The sequence below is a fragment of the Diachasma alloeum genome, unplaced genomic scaffold, assembly GCF_001412515.2.
Source record: "Diachasma alloeum isolate Michigan unplaced genomic scaffold, Dall2.0 Dall_scaffold_00310, whole genome shotgun sequence".
NCBI classification, from domain to species: Eukaryota; Metazoa; Arthropoda; class Insecta; order Hymenoptera; family Braconidae; genus Diachasma; species Diachasma alloeum.
This window is the reverse complement of record NW_021680449.1, coordinates 407,234-426,209: the sequence shown is the minus strand read 5'-3', so window position 1 is coordinate 426,209 and position 18,976 is coordinate 407,234. Positions and strand designations below refer to the sequence as shown.

The 18,976-nt window shown below is 39.1% G+C and overlaps 1 protein-coding gene and 1 non-coding gene across 2 annotated transcripts in view; one reads left to right on the top strand and one right to left on the bottom strand.

The window, feature by feature from the left end:
- The window catches only part of LOC107039897 (splicing factor YJU2), a 74,319-nt gene that overhangs the window by 31,965 nt on the left and 23,378 nt on the right, over positions 1 to 18,976 (bottom strand). The window lies entirely within an intron of this gene.
- Positions 18,870 to 18,942, top strand: Trnat-cgu. The gene has a single exon. It is a non-coding gene; the product is annotated as a tRNA-Thr (tRNA).

Sequence of the window (18,976 nt, the reverse complement as noted above, 5' to 3'; positions counted from 1 at the left end):
TGAAATTGATAAAGTGAAGAACGTGGGGATTACTACTCTCATAAAAAATCTTGTCATTAACATCAAATCAACGTATTTCAATGGAAAATGCCGGATGGTTGGGTGTGCAAGAGAAATTGAGTTTAACTGATGGCAATGGTTGCTTTGACATCTCCATCCCATTGGGCATGTTGCTGGGATTTGCTGAAGATTATCGGAAAATCATGGTCAATGTGAAACATGAGTTGGTTCTAGTCAGAGCTCGCCATGATAACAATGCTTTGATTCAAACCGCCAAAGAAGATGTGAAGATCAATTTTATGAGAATTGAGTGGATGGTTCCATATGTGTCATTATCGGATACTAAGAAGATTGAGTTGCTCAATTTCATCCAGAAAGATCCCGCAATATCGATGAGCTTCAGATCATGGGAATTATATGAGTATCCAATGCTTCCAGCGACAACAAAACACGTGTGGACGGTGAAAACCGCAACTCAGCTTGAGAAACCACGTTATGTCATTCTAGGCTTCCAAACAGATCGAAAAAATAGAAATAAGAAAAATGCTAGCAATTTTGATCATTGTAGTATCATCGATGTGAAATTATTCCTAAATTCCCAACGTTATCCATATGGAAATTTGGATGTAGACATGACTAAAAATCAGTATTCGATACTATATGACATGTATTCAAACTTTCAATCATCATATTATGATCAACAAGCGAATAATCCATTATTGACAAAAGCACAATTTGCAGCGATTACACCCCTGGTAGTCATCGATTGCTCTAAGTAAAATGAATCCTTGAAATTCGGACCTGTGGATGTCCGCCTGGAGTTTGAAACAAAAATAAGTTTTTCTCCGGAAACAGCTGCTTATTGTCTCATTTTGCACGATCGAGTAGTACATTACAACCCGATAAGCGGAGGAGTAAGAAAAGTAATCTAAAGAGGAGGAGGGGCGAGAGGGGTATAAATTCTCATCACGATAGAAATATTTCATCAGTTGCGATGGAGGTGCTCGTGGACGTACAAGGTTTCCAAACGCTCTCCAACGAGTTCATCGTGAAAGAATTCGGATACACAGTTTTGGATTCTGGTGTAGGATACCCTAACGTTTGGTTTTTCAAGCCCCCATGGAGATTCTCTAATTTATCAGCGAAGTATAGAAGAGTAGCTGTGTGGCTTGAGCGTCATCATCATGGATTACCCTGGAACTATGGGAATAGATCATACGAGCAAGTTGGACAATTAGTGCAAAAGTGGGAAAATATTGGTAGAATTTATGTGAAAGGTGAGGAGAAAAAAGAGTGGTTGAAAAAAATTTCTGGTCCTGTATTAGCACCGCTAGTAGTTAATATTGAAGAAATTTCCGATGATTGCCCATCACTAGCCAAATTCAAAGATTTACCATCTCGTACTTGTCCATTTCATAGTTATAGAGATGACAACAAGGTATGTGCCTTGAAAAATGTAGAGCTACTCAAAAATTGGATGATGAAGAAAAGAATAGTACGATCAGTAGATCGATCCATCAATATTTACTTCAAATTGAACAATTTAAATTTGATGGATTGTGAAGATATTGCATATCTGCCACATTCATTTATAAGTTTCGTCGCTGCATGCCATGTTGATCAGTGTTGGGACAAGTTGACTGATGCTATGAGAGCTGATTGGCACATCAAAAGATGTAGACGTTGTTTGGAGCACTATCAGACTGTCGAGGGTGATACTTTTGATGGACCGCCACCTATGATAAGGGATTGTGTTAAATGTAATAATTCTTAAAAAACAACAAAATATGTTTAATTATTATATTTATTCATATTTTTCTTAGATACTATTACATTAGTCATAATCATTGAAGAATCATTGTGTGAAAAAAAAATTGCCAATAAAGAACAAAATGAAAATATTGTTCTATTTAATTTGTAAGTTTAGCAACAATCTCCTCATCCTCTGCATGGAATTTGATTTCGTTGTATTCACCACCCAAATACTCCAACTTTGGTGCGCCTTTCTTGATTTCATTCAGCAAATCTTCAAATTCTTTAGGATTATCAATGAAAAATTTTGATATCCTTCGGTTGAGGAAAACTGAATAAGCATTATTCAAATGGAGGATCACACTCATTCCATGCTTGGTTTTGACTTTGGAGGCAGCTGTGATGGTGTATAAATAGTTGCGTTTCAATTCAGATATTTTCACTAAGAGAAGTTCTTTGAACTCTGCAATAGTATTCATCACATTGAAATCTGCTTCATCTGCTTTATTTTCAACTTTCACGTTTGAATCAGGATGTAGGCGAAGATTGTTGTATTTCCCACCAAGATATTCCAACGTTGGTGAGCCCTTCTCAATATGTTGTTGGAAATTCTCGAACATCTTGGGATTTTCAGCGAAATACTTGGCCAGTCGAGTATTCACGAAAACTGTGTGAGTATCTGAGAGATGAAGAATAACACCAACTCCATACTTTGTCTCCACTTTGCGAGCTGCAGTGATGATATAAAATGCTCCAGCTTCCAGATCCGCCAGTTTGATAAGAGGAAGATTTTTCATTTGCGCCACAATGTTTATTTTGTTGAAATCCATGATGATTTTTTTTGTTTTCACGTGGGTATGATAATTAAGCTTAAATTCGAGTCTTCTGCAGATTGGGGCAGAGTACTTTGATGTCACTTCGGTACTGTATAACTTGTTTCACTTTTTGAATGTTTTTCAAGAGAAGGTCTAAACGTTTCTTTAATTCCCGTCGTTTGAAGCTGTCCTTCATGGAGAGTGACAAGATGAACTGATGATATGTGCGGGAATTTTTTCGTTTATATACATAAATCCCCCACTCTTAAACCTTTCTTCTTTCAGTAAATAATTTTTTCACATTATTATTAATAACATTTGTTTCTACAAGCGGTAACCATCAAAGGACTGATAATCTTAAGTTCAGGCAAAAATTCTTTGCATATATACATACTCCCTCCCCTTCTTTTTAAAATAAATATTTATATATTGATATCGTTATCAACAACAATTTCATATGAAGGGGGGCGGCAAACGAGAAAGTACCGGAAAACTCAAGTTCAGACATGTCAAGTGGAGCCAGGTGTCAATGTTTGAAGAAGAAGAGGAGCCCCTTCTATGATTTCTACAGCNTTTCATACGAAGGGGGGGCGGCAAACGAGAAAGTACCGGAAAACACAAGTTCAGACATGTCAAATGGAGCCAGGTGTGAATGTTTGAAGAAGAAGAGGACCCCCTTCTATGATTTATACAGCTGCGAAATAATTAACCCCTTCACTCACCCCCTCGCGGGGTGGATTGACTAGTTCCACCGAGAAGGTCCTTTGTAACGCAAAACCGCGAATTAAATTGATTAACCAGCGAATTAAATAACCCTTTCATCACTTCGAGGGAAGGAATTGCGAATTAATTAATCAAACCCTGAATCAAACCGCGAATTAATTAATCCTTTCATCACTTCGATGGAAGAAATTGCGAATTAATTAATCAAACCGCGAATTAAACCGCGACTCCGCGAATCAAACCGCGAATTAATGAATCAAACCGCGAATCAAACCGCGAATTAAACCGCGACCCCGCAAATCAAAACGCGAATTAAACCGCGGCCCCGCGAATTAATCAACCACCCACCCACCCACTTTCATCTGACCCCCCTACTGGGCCCCAANATCACTTCGATGGAAGAAATTGCGAATTAATTAATCAAACCGCGAATTAAACCGCGACTCCGCGAATCAAACCGCGAATTAATGAATCAAACCGCGAATCAAACCGCGAATTAAACCGCGACCCCGCAAATCAAAACGCGAATTAAACCGCGGCCCCGCGAATTAATCAACCACCCACCCACCCACCTTCATCTGACCCCCCCTTACTGGGCCCCAACGACCAGGTCGACGCCAAAAACGTTGTGCCAGAACCCGTATTACTTGACTACTTAATTAATAATTACTCACTTATTATGTCGACAATTCACTCGATTTATTTCCTAGATTCTAAATATTCTGGGTTATCGACTCGTACCACACAATATCAAATTAAATTAATAATATACAATATAGAATATAAGAGACAACTATACCGTCTCGCTGCCGGGCGAAGAGTGTCGTGCCATGAAACTTGTTGCTCGTCGCTCACGCTGTCGAATATAAATCAATAATTTGGCGATTGCGCCTCAGATGTCTGAATTTGAATATGGCGACGGTGATTTGAACTTGCAATACTCGGTGAATAGATAGAATAGATGGCAATATTTTGTCTAAATCAATGGATTAATAATCGACAATTAGCTTATAATCATTTTCCCTGAAGCAGCTTAGGAGATCCCCGAAAACGAGAGAAAATTGTGTCGACGAGAAAGGAAAAACAATATCTCCTGTCAAAAACTCCCCCTTTTGACCTTCACGTCGGTGAACAATTCTCCCTGTAGTCTTCTTGCCTTTTATTCGAGATTGAAATTTAGTTGCCCTGAAAGAGGCTGTTAAAGATGGAACATAAAATTATTATAATTTTCGTCTCTCTCTTTGTCTGTGGCTCATAATTAGATAGAAGCTAAATTAACTCACTAATGTTAGTGGCAACTACTATTGATAATACATGTAATTTAGATTTTCGAGGATTGTCGACGACCTCAATTAACATTAGAGGATTTGAGATTTTCTCTCATAACAAATAACAAATTTTGATTTTCCCAAAACCCTTCACAAATAAAAATAATAGCAAAACATTACATAGAACAAAAATAAGTTAAATAGAAACAATGTAGAGTGAGAATGGTATATTGTGCATCAAGGGCGGAAAGTCATGTTTTCCCGCCCGAGGCGCACATGCTATTTTTTAACACGCCTGCAAAGGGAAGTTCGTATTTTGCTCTTTGATGAGCGGGAGGAAAGTACGAACTTTCCGTGCAGGTCTGTGAAAAATGATATTTAGCTAAAAGGTGTCTTTTTCCTCTTCTTGTCTTGTGTCCCAGCTTAACCTTTGAGTCAGGATCATCCCTCATGATACCATTCAGTGGTTTCGAAGTTACATGAACTTGGAAGGCTTGGAGAACTGGTTGACTTTTCTCCATGTACAATTGATTTGGAGTTTCAATCTGTCGACTAGCAATCGTTGGTATTGTCATCAGGATGTTCTCTTCAAGAGGAACTTGTTGTAATTTTCCCAAGACCTCAATGGGATGGTCGAACTTTACCATGACCCTTTTTGTCAGCGGCGATTCGGCTTCAACCAACATGGTATAGCGATCCGGGCAGTCTGGATCCAAATATTGAAAGCTTCCAGTTGATGCAGACGGAGATTGTTCCCCAACCTGGTTAGTGTAGATTAGGGGGTAGATGTCAGCCCTTCCAGCTTCGCCAATGAGAAGGATTTTGGATTCCTCCAGGCGACACGATTTAACTTACTGCTGACGAATGATTGCAGTGACCCTGGTTGCTTCTTGGTGATGAGATCGAGCGGGTCATGTCCAGCAGAGAACTTACTGGACGGAGATCCAAGAGAAATGCCTGTCGATTGGGTTGAAACAGATGGAGTAAGGAGAATTGCACCGTCATCTGTACTTTTATCCCTGGCAAATGCTGTTGATTTTTGCACTGGAAAGTTGATGTGTCGCAGATTTTGACAGAGATGATTTCCCTCACGGAAGTTTTGTTGAGTCACCATGGCCTTGGATTGCAGTAGTGCTGTACCATGAACGTCGCCCAGCAATGTCGCTGCCCCTGGTGAAATGGGTCTGTTGGTAGCTCGAAGTTTATAGGGCACGCATGGGATAACACCTTGTCTTTTTAGTGTCGACTCCTGGTTTCTATTTCTTGTTTCATGAGCCAGACGTTTCAGTGACTCGGTTTTGCCCTCAGATTGCTTACTGATCGATGATTTACACGCCAGTTTGATTTTGTTAGGTAATTCGTCCATGGGTTTTGTTTGGAATTCCCACATGTCGACGTCCAAGCGATTGATACCACTCTGGTTGATGGTAACATCCTTCAGGGGAAATACAGACGCTACTGAATGATATGGTTGCTTCAGGTTGACGTCTCGTTGTGACTCGTCAATGTGCTGTGGCCCTCCAGTTCGATTTTCGATTACTGGCTGGACATCAAGGGATGTAGACTCATTCCTGATGGTGTACTCGGTGTCTTTAGGCTGAAGTAGATTCTGTGATATCGATGTTAGATGAAGTTCTAGTTGGCTCTTCGTTGCTTAACCTACGCCGACAAATATCTTTCGATTCTATACTGGATCGCGACATTTTTGACTTGGTAATATGAGGTTGTCTAACAGCTTTACTACCTTTGTCGACTAATTCGCGTATTGCCATTTGAATCTCTACTTTTTTTACATTTTCATTCTGTTTGGCTATTCGTTCGTTTTCCTTCTCTAGAAATATTTCGATTTCATGTCGAAAATTACCAAACTTGGACGTTCTCCCGGTCCACCAATCACTCTCGACCTCAGAAACCATAACATCAACCCCATCGTAATCAAATAAATCTTCTTCGTTTTCATCGACAATTAATGCAAAAGTTGAGCTAGGTTCTACACGACTTGGCTCTCCCGAATATATTAATGGTCTCGATCTGACAATCTCGGCTGGGTTTCTAATTATTTTCCCTTTATCGATTCTCTTGTCGATCCTAATTCTTTCCTGATTTGTTTGCACAGTACGATTCCAATTGTTTTCCTCGTTAATGCCCTTGGTTTTAGTGACTTGAGGAGTTATCACTGAGGGCTTTACACGTTTCCCGAAAGCAAATGACAATTCTCATTCACCAGTCCTTGTAGGCAAATGTGACATATTTCCTGCTGTTCAGCAGTACAAAAGCGCGGAGCATGTCCCATCCATCCAAGGTGGTAACAATGTACTTTCGACCAATCTCTAAGAGACTGACACCGCTCGCTCTGAGAATCGTACTGGGCATCGTACTTCTCATTCTCTAATTCATTTTCCTCACCGAGACGCGTAACCTTTCGCTCCGATTCCTGTCGATCTGACGTTTCCTTCTCGATTACGTTCCCAAAACTAATTGACTCGTTTAATTCGTTCGCTGACATCGCATCTTTTTCACTTTCGAGTTCATTTGTATTTAATTGTAAATGATCGAATTCGACTTTACTTCTCGTGGGCCTCCCCCTTGTCCGAACGATGGCTCGTTGAAAGTCATCGTCACGTTCGTTCAAAAATTCTGAGGAATCGCCATTATTTTGAATCCCCAATCCCTGGAACTCGTGTTTAATTTCCGGATCGAATTCATGAATTATTTGTTCCACTTCTCCCCAAAATACCGAAGGGTTCTTCATTTGCCTGAAAGGAGAGCAATCACGAGAAATATGTTCAATAAGATTTCTGCTTTCTTCGATTTTTAATTCCCTTTGCACAAATCGATCTTTATCATCAATGATATTAGACGATACATAATCTTGTAACAAGACTAATTTTGTCTGGTAATTACATTTGATTTGATTGAATTAAAAGGGTGAAAGGTCGTACATTCCCGTGAAAGACTCAGGTCAGATATTGGTGGCAATCGGGTTTCTCAATTATTTTGGTTTGATTCAATTTCGCAATTCAAAATTGATTGACACGTATCGGTAGTTACAAATTGTTTCTTTACGACGATTTTACTGTCGGGGTATTGATGCATTATTTGAAGTCTTTGCAGACCTGAATGATTTGAATCATTCGAGATAAGATCTACACGTCTAATTCCTCTTTCGACAAGACTGTCGCGAGAATCTAAAAGAGTCAGTTCGGAGTCCAGACATTCCTCCCTGACACCCCTGAGACCGATGTCTCAAAACGACCCCCATCAAACGACTCCCATTCTTCCGGAAGATGATGCACCGAATCACCAGTTCCCATAACTATCACTTCGGCTTTCCCTCTAGACGTTGGTCCACCGCACAACAATTTCTCGAATTTACTTTTATAATTTCCCAAACTCTCATCGATATGATCAGTATCAATTTTCTCATTAATTTTCCTTAGTTGTCGAGAATTTCCGTTTGACAACTTTTCATTTGAATCGTGATCGGGTGGGAGTCCAGACATTCCCTCCTGAACACACAATTCCGCTGATGCAAGCGCCTCTCCTATCTCTGAAAGACGCTGCGCAGGATTCCCAATAATTATTGAGTCGTCATGTGCTTCCCTCTCAGATGAAGGGGGCTCATGCGACCCATTCTTATTCAGCAAATTTTCTTGATTAAGATTTCTCAGTAATTCATTATTTGAATTACTTCCCTCTCCCTCTTGTGGTTGATCAGACTTCAAGGGGTTTTCATCATTATAATTCTTTAATTTCCTCTTAACATAATCAATAACTGATTTCTTCCTTTGTTGTCGAGAATTCCCATTCGACATCTTATTTAAACAGTAATCGGGTGGAAGTCCAGACGTTCCCTTCCGACCACCGAATTCTACCGAATATCCATTATTTGGATTCTTATAATTATTTCTCGAATTTGAATTTGAAACAAAGTGGACCCGTCGCAATTCTCTATCAACTGAGCCACCGCTCTCATTCAAACTATTCTTAGGTGGGAGTCCAGACGTTTCCCCCTGATTGCTCATTCCCGTTGACGCAAACGCCTCCCTTCCTTATTGACGATGCTGCGCATTATTTATAATAATTATTGGGTCTAGATGTTCCTCCCTCTCAGACGGAAGGGGAACATGTGACCCATTCTCATTCAATAAAGTTCCGTTTATTACTGTACCATTATTTGGGCGAATCGTGATATTTTGGGATGATTCCCCAATATTCTCAATATTATTTTCCATTCCTCCTTGAGGTTGATCGGACCTTGAGAGATCATTATCAACTTTATCATTTTTATTATTTGGTCGACGGGAATTTCCATCCGACGACCCATTCATATTCTGACTCTGCGCGGCAAATATTTTCATTATTAGATCTAATTTCAAATTTAAATTCCCGATGTCCTTTGAAAAACTTCGACTTTATCATTTAAATCCCGAATTTCATTTCCAAAAACTTTGACTCTACTTAATCTCAATTGCAAATCCTCTAAACTACTAATTATTTCGATTGGAACTGATTCCCATTCATCAGATTCGACTGTTATTGCTTGGTGTGAATGAGGTGGAAAGGAGTATTTTGATGACATATTGTTCCGTTAAAATATGTTACGAATAGCCAAACAAATTATTTCAATTTGAACGGAAATTTAGAAACACTTCATCAGAAATGCATAAATAAATAAATAGACAAATTACAAAATAAACAAACAAAATTGACACTATAAAGTTTGGGGGACAAATGGATAATTGAATATTCAAAATTCCATTTCATTACATTCAGACAGTAGTCTTGACAACAGACGGATAAGACTACAGCTGATTAAATTATCGATTGAATTTCGCACAGCAAACATGACAACAGACGGACAAGTTTACTGTCCGATTGAAATACAATTTAAATTTCGGTTACTAAGCCTGAAAACAGACATACAAGATTACGGTCGATAGAACTGTATGGAATTGTCGACAAACACAATAAATCTCAAAATTTTCAAAGTTCCGATTCTCTATCCACAGAAGATAAGAGCTAGAGAAAAGCGTAAAAGGTACACGAAAGAAAAGGATAATTATCCTATTGAATTCCAAAGTCGAGGCTTTGTCTTCACAAATGTAAATAACTATGATCGATAGGATTATAGAACCATACGAAGTATCGATTTATTCTCTCTATATTACATTATTAGAATTCACAAGATATAATTTCTTTTTGAGTATTCCTTAATAATATATGAAAATTTCCAACGGGCCCCACGTTGGGCGCCCATTGAGACAGGCCTTATATTTTGTAATGAATATTCGACTAAATAAATAATCAAAAACACTAATTTGACTAAGGGCCGAAGGCCTACACCTGGCGCGGCGTGGGTCAAGGGCTGCCAGGGCTCAAGAAATCCACTTTATTATAATTCAATACGACAAAATAATTAGTTAACTGGGCGCCAGTTAGTTTATCGACAACTAACAACGTTTCCCCGACTCATCTCGGGGAGTGGAAGTTGGAAGACCCAAAATAGCAGACGTTGACAGAGAGAGAGAAAGAATTATAGGCGAGAACACTTTTAATTAATAATTACTCACTTATTATGTCGACAATTCACTCGATTTATTTCCTAGAAGATTCTAAACGTTCTCGGGTATCGACTCTTACCATACAATATCAAATTAAATGAATAATATACAATATAGAATATAAGAGACAACTATACAGTCTTGGGGCCGGGCGAAGAGTGTCGTGCCATGAAACTTGTTGCTCATCGCTCACGCTGTCGAATATAAATCAATAATTTAGCGATTGCGCCTCAGATGATGTCTGAATTTGAATATGGCGACGGTGATTTGAATTTGCAATTCTCGGTGAATAGATAGAATAGATGGAAATATTTTGTTTAAATCAATGGATTAATAATCGACAATTAGCTTATAATTATTTTCCCTGATATGAAGCAGCTTACGAAATCCCCGAGAACGAGGGAAAATTGTCTCGACGAGAAGGGAAACACAATATCTCCTCTCACAACTTAACAGCACCGAGCACCACTCAAGCTAGACGAGAGCCCGCACCCTAGAAAATTGACCACTGAGGATGGATGCTAGAATTGGCGCCAGTTGCCTTCCTTCCTTACCGACCGTATAACTTAGTTCATAAGAGAGTCCCTGTGCCGTTGCTCACGTTTATGATACATGTTTAATCCTGTTGCCACGTGTGTGCTGACCAGGGTCAGAGAAAGACTTCTTCAAAAAAATACGTTCTTTAATAAACGAATATTAATCTTTAATCACGTTCACCTATCCTATAATCCTTCAGGTTATGGGCCCAGCACGCTTCCGCTGCGCTTACTAAAATCAATTGACAAAAAGATAACCTGAAGCCAAAAAGAATAACCGACGCCAAGGCGAGAGTATAAACCGTTGAGTTTTAAAGAAGTTCAGCTGTTAGTGAAAAGTATGATAAAAGAGAGAGTTAATTAATTGATTAATTAATTAATAATGGCAGATTATATCCAACAACAGAATCAGAATGGTGAGTACTGAATTTGATTAACTAAGTGAAAAACGGCGGGCGGTGTGCTTCGGTGGGTAGAACGTAGTTGCAATATGGCGGGTGAAAATATATTGTCCATGATGCCGGATTGAAATTGGAAATTTATCTGAGAAAAATAGAAGAAAAATAAATTCAATTGAACGGAAAAATATTTTCTAAAGTGTAAAAATAATTTATCAAGTGGTAAATCTAAATAAAATCAGTGAGAAAAGTATTTTAAGAAAGGAAATAAAAAGAGCGTCTGGTCAATTATTTTCGGTCAGAAAGGCGGGTAGTAGTTTACTGGGAACACGCAACACGTGATAGCGCGCGCAACATGGGAGTAGATTAGAGAGAGAAGACTGCAGTCGTACAATGCTTAAGCAGGCGAGATAGACAAAGAAAAGAAATATGTGAAAAAGAAACTCTCTCGACTGTCTCTGTGCGCATGTGACTCACTGACGCGACGAGTAAAATAAATGGAAATAACTTTGACAAATACTAGTGCACAATTTTGAATTTGTCAAAATATATGGATCCATCCAATTAAGGTGATAATTAATAAAATGACGAGAGTAATGAAGAATGGCAAGGGTATTTAATTAATAACAATAAAAGAAAAATTCTAGATAAAAGAATATTCGAATATTAAATATTAAAAATTTACAGCTGACATACTTGGAGAAGTATGGGAGACATTCAGACAAACCTTCGAACTGAATGAGAGATATTCTGGTAAAATTATTATTATATCAGTAATTGATGAAGAGGTATACATTCAGCCAGAAACAGGACGTGGTTATAAATCTGATAAGATAATCAAGAATAAATAATAAGGCGAGGAATGAGATTAAAATGCATATAATACAGAATGCACGTATGCATATAGGCTCGCATATATCACACTAAAAAGTGCACTGAATTCATCATTAAAAATAATACTGGTTTGAAAATAATTGCAATTATATCAACTCTGGACAGTCATTCAGTGAATGAATACTTGTGTTCAGATCTCTGAAGTGTACACTCATTCTAAGTTCAGCCATACTTGTTGTTCGGTCAACTGAGCTTGGAGTATTGTAACTGCCATACTAGATAGTGGAAATAATTAAGTGAATATTTCTCTTGATACAGCTAAGAGTCTTAGCCTAAGAGAATGTTGTCCGAGGAGCAGTGGGACTGTCTCGTGGAATGGGATGTAGCCATGGTGGCTGCAGGAGTTCCACTAGTGATGCCAGGGACTTGTCCAGTGGACAGAGAATCAACAGTTGTTATTCATAGGGATGGGGTAGTAGGTGAGATGAGCGGCGAGACTAGTAATAAAGAGGTGACGGCCATAAGTGCTGGAGGTGAGAATGGCGAGAAAAAGAAAGATGAAATTGTAGTTGACTCTGTCAAACCAAGTAATACAAAACCCCAAATATTAGCAAACAAGTCTAGTAATATCAAGATCAAATTGATGAATCCCAATTCGATTGAGAAAACACCTGAACCTCCGAAGAATGGGAATATTTCAAATATCACAGTTGAGGCGAGATTAAATCAGTTACTCAGTGCTATGGAAAAGGTGTGGCAGTCCAACGCTGCATCAACAAAAGCAATTTGTGGTGTTCTAGTTTCTGATAGAGAAGAAGCTAAGAAAGAGAGGGAACATTTTCAAGATATTTTAATTCAGTTACAAGAGAAACAGAAGAGTCAGATCTCTGAAATGACAGGTGTTGTGAAGGCATTAAGCAGAGACACTCGTTCTGATAATACTGAGGTAAAAACTAAAGAATATGGTGATGAAGGGGGAGTGGTGTCAGGAGTAGAGGAAGAATGGGAAAAGAAAATAAATTCAATAATCAGAAAACAAATTAGTCACTTAAATCTGAGCAATGCGAGCCAAAATAGTAGTGGTAGTCAAATTGGTCAGTTGGCAAACGAAGTGACAAATAAATTGCAGTTTGAGGTTATTGGTAAAGGGAGTAACATCAAGAGGGATTACAAATTAGATTCAAAAATGAAGTATGAACACTTCTACGATTATTTTTCTTTAGAAATAAGATCAAACAAATTATTGAGGAGAAAATTCAAGTTAATTTGAGTGAGGAAATTCCAGAAGATCAAAAACATAAAGTTAGAGAAATTCTTATTAACCATCTTGACAGGAGTTACCATTCTAAAGTCGTTAAATTGAAAGATCCAAAAGAAATACTAAAGAAACTTAGAGAGCTTAAATTGTATGAGATCAATGTGACATCACATTCAGTTAGAAAAGAAATATACAATATGAAATATATTCCTGGAAAAATTACCGCTACTGATTTTTGCGACAAATTTGATGACACAATTGCTCAATATGGGAACTCTCGTGATACCACTCCTCTGTCTGATGCTGAGAAGAGAGATGCTTTCTATAATGCTGTGGAGGTTTCTGTACCTATTGTTCAGCTTATGGAGTCTGTAACTAGAAGATCTAAAGGTGTCATTCCAAATCTAGAAGAGTTAAAAAAGCATGTAATGCATGAGGAAGCTACTAAGAAGGCTAACTCTGGTGACGTTGAAATAAAAACAGCAAATTTTAGAAAGTTTAAAGATGTGAGGTGCTATGGTTGCCAGGGGTACGGGCACAAGGGTGTTAACTGTCCTAACAAGGGGAAAGGCTTTCTGTGCTACAAGTGTAGCCAGTGTGGTCCACTGTACCCTGGAAATGCTGGAGGCAGTGGCAATGGTTGTGCAGGACACCCAAACGATTAACAAAGGTACGACTCAAATTCAAACAACTATTCTAGAGGTTCAGGTCGTGGTGGTAATTTCAGAGGCGTGAAACGTAAGACAAACGTTGAGGTCTATGGTAGAAATAAAAGAGGGAAATTTGATAAGACTACGTTTACCTATAATAAAAATACTAGAGGCGGGAACAAACCAAATCCCTACAAGCAAAACTATAACGAAAAATATACAGACAACAATAACTCAAACAAAGGTAAGCAAATTGTCAAATGTAGAAACGTTTTTCGCAAATACTGAACAGTCAGATTGAAATAAGTTCTTGACAGAATTCTTGGCAGATTCAGGCGCGACTGAGCATCTAATTTGAAAATCATATTTAAAACATTCGATGAAACTGATTGTGGAGTGATTAGGTGCGCAAACAAAAACAAGTCAGCGGACTTGAGAACGGAGAGAGTGGGTAAAATTGAGGTTGAGTTGGCGAGTGGTAAAGTGTTAGAAATCGATAGTCATTTTGCAGAAGCTTTCAAGTCAAATTTGTTATCATTGAGGAAATTTGCGGATATCGGACTAGCAATTTACATAGACGAACAAAATATAGATAAATTTGATCCTATACCAAATGAATTGTTTATTTCTGGAGTCTACAAACGACCATACTGGATAGTAGATTTGGAAATTAGTAAATTCAACCCAAATAGCGAAAGTCCCTCCATATATACCAACAGGCGAGTAGTAGCTAATATTGCAGATGTCACTGATGGTGAAAATGAGACGAGAAGATATCTTACTCGTAGTGTCACTGCCAATTTACACAATGAAACAAAAGAGAAGAATCTTCATATAGAAAAGGAAAATGAGGAAGAGATTAGGGTTGATAAAAAATGCAATGAAACAAGTGATAATGAATCAAAGAGTGAAGAAAAGATTAGTAAAGAAAAGGTTTTCCATTTGATGAAACAGTAGATGAGGTTTCACCATTTCCCATGGGAATGGAAAAAGATATGAAAAACAAAAATGTAATATTGTGGCATGTAGATTTGGCTATGCTGAACGAGTTATCTCAGGGCATTACAAAAGAAATTTTCCAATAACAAAGAACTAAATGCAGTAGTCTTTGATAATGAATCACTTCAGGGGTTAGGCCACTCTAGAGGCCGAAAAAATAGTTTTTTTTGTGATTTTTTTTCAGCAAAACTATAAAATGAATCGAGATTACAAGAAAAGGTATTTATTATACATATCATTGACTGTATACAATAATTTTTTTAGAGCGATTAATTTCAAAATGGCGGCTGTGCAGCGTCTTTTCGATGAAGTCTCTGTTTTTGGAGGGTCCACGGCCGGACAAACAGCTCCTGTAAATTTTAAATTATGATAAGTCACTGAAGTTTTTTTGATTATACATAAGAATGGCTAGAGAAGTACGTAGGATTTTTTTGATATATTGATTTTGGCCAAATGGCGCACATCTATAATAAAGTAAAAGGGACGAAATTAAAAAAAAAATCGTCAGAAAATTGTTAATAACAAATGAACTATGCAATATAAAAAAAAATCCTACGTACTTCTTTAAACAATATATTTTTAAAGATATAGTCAAAATTTCAAGTGAATCGAGTGAGAATTGTTTAAGTTATGTGTCCGGTCAACTTGAAAAATGCAGTTTTGAGATGAACGCGTTTAAAGTTTTAATTAGTAGAAAATCATGAATAATTTTGCAATACCTTTAATCTGCGATGCCTGCACCATACAATTGGCCTTCCAGATTAGTGTCCTGCTCTTCCATTTCCTTTCTATGTGATCTTAAAGCGATCCTCGATTCTTTTACAGCTTCAGCCAGCGATCTCTCTGTAAGCTTTATGCGCTGTTTGGTGTCTCCAGGCACCTTTCGTAACTGTTCGGGCCGATTTTGAAGTCTATTACTTCCAATAGGTGCAAAATTGATGAAAACCCGTCATTGTACACGCAAACCGTAATATCTTTAGCTATATCCAACACAGTTTTACCACTAGAAATGGATTTTGGGGCCAATGCCCACACAGTCGACTTGAAGCTTTCATTATTGTTTTGTGTATAACCGCCGATGCATCGAATAAGAAGATCGTCACTGGTCAGTTCTTCGTAGATTGGTTTGAGACAACCCATGCGTTTTTGCACGTAATCTATACACTCTTTCTTGAGTACTGTGAAATTATCATATGGCTTAGCATCTGTAATGCCTTTAAAAGTCTTGAAATCACCGTCACCAATATAGTGGGTGTATTTGACCTGGTGCAAAGTTTCAGAGCGCCGAAACATCTCAACAACTGCATCGACTTCCATTTTTCCTGCTGATTCGACGTGATTCACGGCGCATTCATCGGCGTGATTTTCTGCCCATTCCTCACATTCTGCAGTATCTTCTTTTTGAGTCCAATACTCACACGCTTTACAGTATTTTGATTTCACTATGTAATCTACGATTTTTCCACAGTTATAGCCAATAAGAGTCACTATGCCATACAAGGAAGTAAATCCACGTTTTCTCGACGAACTATCGCCTAATACTATAATTCCATCTTCTCCTTCTTCAACAGAAATAGGTTTCTCTTCTTTTGCAGCTCTCATCATACTGTTCATGCACACTAGATTAGTTGCAATAGATATTCTGCTGACAATCTTATCGTAGAATGAGTGAAAAATAGGCCAAGGTAATTCCATGAATGCACAAAATTTTGTTATTCCGTGCAACCCGATTCTAAGCAATCGCATGGCAATTACAATTCTACGGTTGATTTCATAGCCTTTCTCAACAAATGGACAACTCGGTATCGCAGTCTTTACACAATTCTCACAGGACACTTCACTTGCGATTTCCATTCCTTGCAAACGACAACGTTTGAAATAGCAGAAAAAACTGCAATAAAGTTTATCATACGATAACCAAAAGCTGGATTTACTTCAATATCATACAGATCATTCGATTGCTTCAATTTTTTTGCGGATGTGCTGACATTCAAGTCATCTGGTGCCTCCAACTCATGGCAATTCAACGGTCTTCTACGAGCTATTTTCGGTCTCTTGCTGTTGCCAGGTGACGTCTTTACTCCTTTTCTACCACTATACACTACTTCGTCACTCATTATAAAAATAAATCAATAACTACTCAGGAAAAAAAAAGTTTGCAAGAGTATTGAGAAAAACAAGTGTTCATCGAATAGCGTCCTTTTCAAATGCTTGGCTGTGCCTAATTGACTGAAACAGACGCTTGTCAACTATTTGGGAGACGAAACTGAACAGAATGAAACTCTAGTCTAGTCAGGTAACAATTGCCTTCAATAACATCTGCCGTATATCTGATCTAGTCCCCCAAAGTACATCTAGTATCCCCCCGTCTCTATGCTATCCAGTATCCCCCCGTAGCACTCACAAAAGGAGCTCGCTGCGGACCGGGCGGCCTTGTACTAAAATTCGAAAATCGAGTACTTAGAAATTTTTCCCGGCCATAATCTTTTGGGATCTCATTTTTGAGGTCCTAAGGGACCATTTAAAAGAATTTTAAAAAATCGATTTTTTGAAAAATCTAGAGTGGCCTAACCCCTTAAGGATTGCGAGGTGTGTTTAATTTCTAAATTCAATAAATTATCGTTTCCATCGGTGCGTAGGCGAGCAACAGCACCTTCGCGAATAATTCATTCTGACGTCATGGGACCGATTTCTCGAAGTTCTCATCCTAAGGGATATAGATTCATCTCTATGTTTATTGATAATTATTCCAGATTTGCTATGGCTTATCCAATGAAAGCGAAAAGTGGAACGGGATATTGTCTGGGAATGTTTGTTAGGAGTGCTCGTAAGTTATTAGGTTATGATTAAGGCCGGAGACTTCATTTACGAAAACGGCTATTATCAGGAGTTGGCTCCAAATAGGTGATTGAAGTGAGCGACAAGTAGGGTTGGGAAGAAATTGAAACATTGATGTTGGAATTTGCCATAATTCATTGATTGGAGGGTTATTTTGTTGACAGAGTGAGGAAAAGCGTTTGAACGTGAATTGGGTGTTTTGAAGAGGGTCAATGGGAGATCTCGGCGATTTCTTAAGGGTAACTTACCAGGGGAGCTATCTGGTTCTTTCAAAAGGGGATTAATGGAGGCCATGGTCGAGGGGAGATATTGGGGGTCAGTTCCCAGGAGAGCCCTCAGGGTCTTTTAAGGGAGGGGGGGGGTCAATGGTGGGTATGGACGAGGGGGGATCTGGGGAGGTTTTTGGGGAGTATCTTTATAGTGGAGCTTTCGAGGTATTTTTAAGGGGGAAGGAGAGGGGGGGTATGGTCAAGGGGAGATCGTGGAGGTTCTTTGGGGATAACTCGGCAGGGCAGTTCTTCGGGTCTTTAGAGGGGGTGGGGTGGGGGGGGGTCATTGGAGGGTATGGTCAAGGAGAGATCTTGGGGGTTTCTTGGGGATAACTTCCCAGGGCATCTCTCAGGATCTTGCTAGGGGGAGTGGGGGTCAGTGGTGGGTACGGTAAGGGGAGATGTCGAGGGTCACTCTCCAGGGCAGCTCTCCGGGTCATTTCAGGGGGTGGCGAGTCAATGGNGGTGTTTTGAAGAGGGTAAATGGGAGATCTCGGCAATTTCTTAAGGGTAACTTACCAGGGGAGCTATTGGGTTCTTTCAAATAGTATATTTCTAACCTAGGGAGGGAAAATAAAGGACCCTCAGCCGCGTGCTTACCAACCTCGCCTTCGGCTCGGCTGGTAATTGCACTGGCCGCTGAGGGTCCTTTATTTTACTTCCCGTGGTTAGAACGCGATTTTCCGTCTCGGCGTAGGAGCAACGTCAGAGTTCCCTCCCGGTAGCTTAGTCGGTAAGAGTGCCCGGCGCNAATGGGGATAAGGACAAGAGGAGGTCTCAGGGTTTTATTGAGGGTAACTCTCCAGGACAGCTCTAGGGCAGCTCCCAGAATCTTTCTCGGGAGGAGAGTCAATGGGGGATATGGTCAAGAAGAACTTTCAGGGCCTTTCGAGGGGATATTGATGAAAGGTATACTCGAGGGGAGATCTCGGAAGTTTTTTGGGGTTNAGCAACGTCAGAGTTCCCTCCCGGTAGCTTAGTCGGTAAGAGTGCCCGGCGCGTATCTGGGAGACCCGGGTTCGATTCCCGGCTGGGTGAAGCGGAAATTTTTTCTCTCTAAATTCTAATTCTC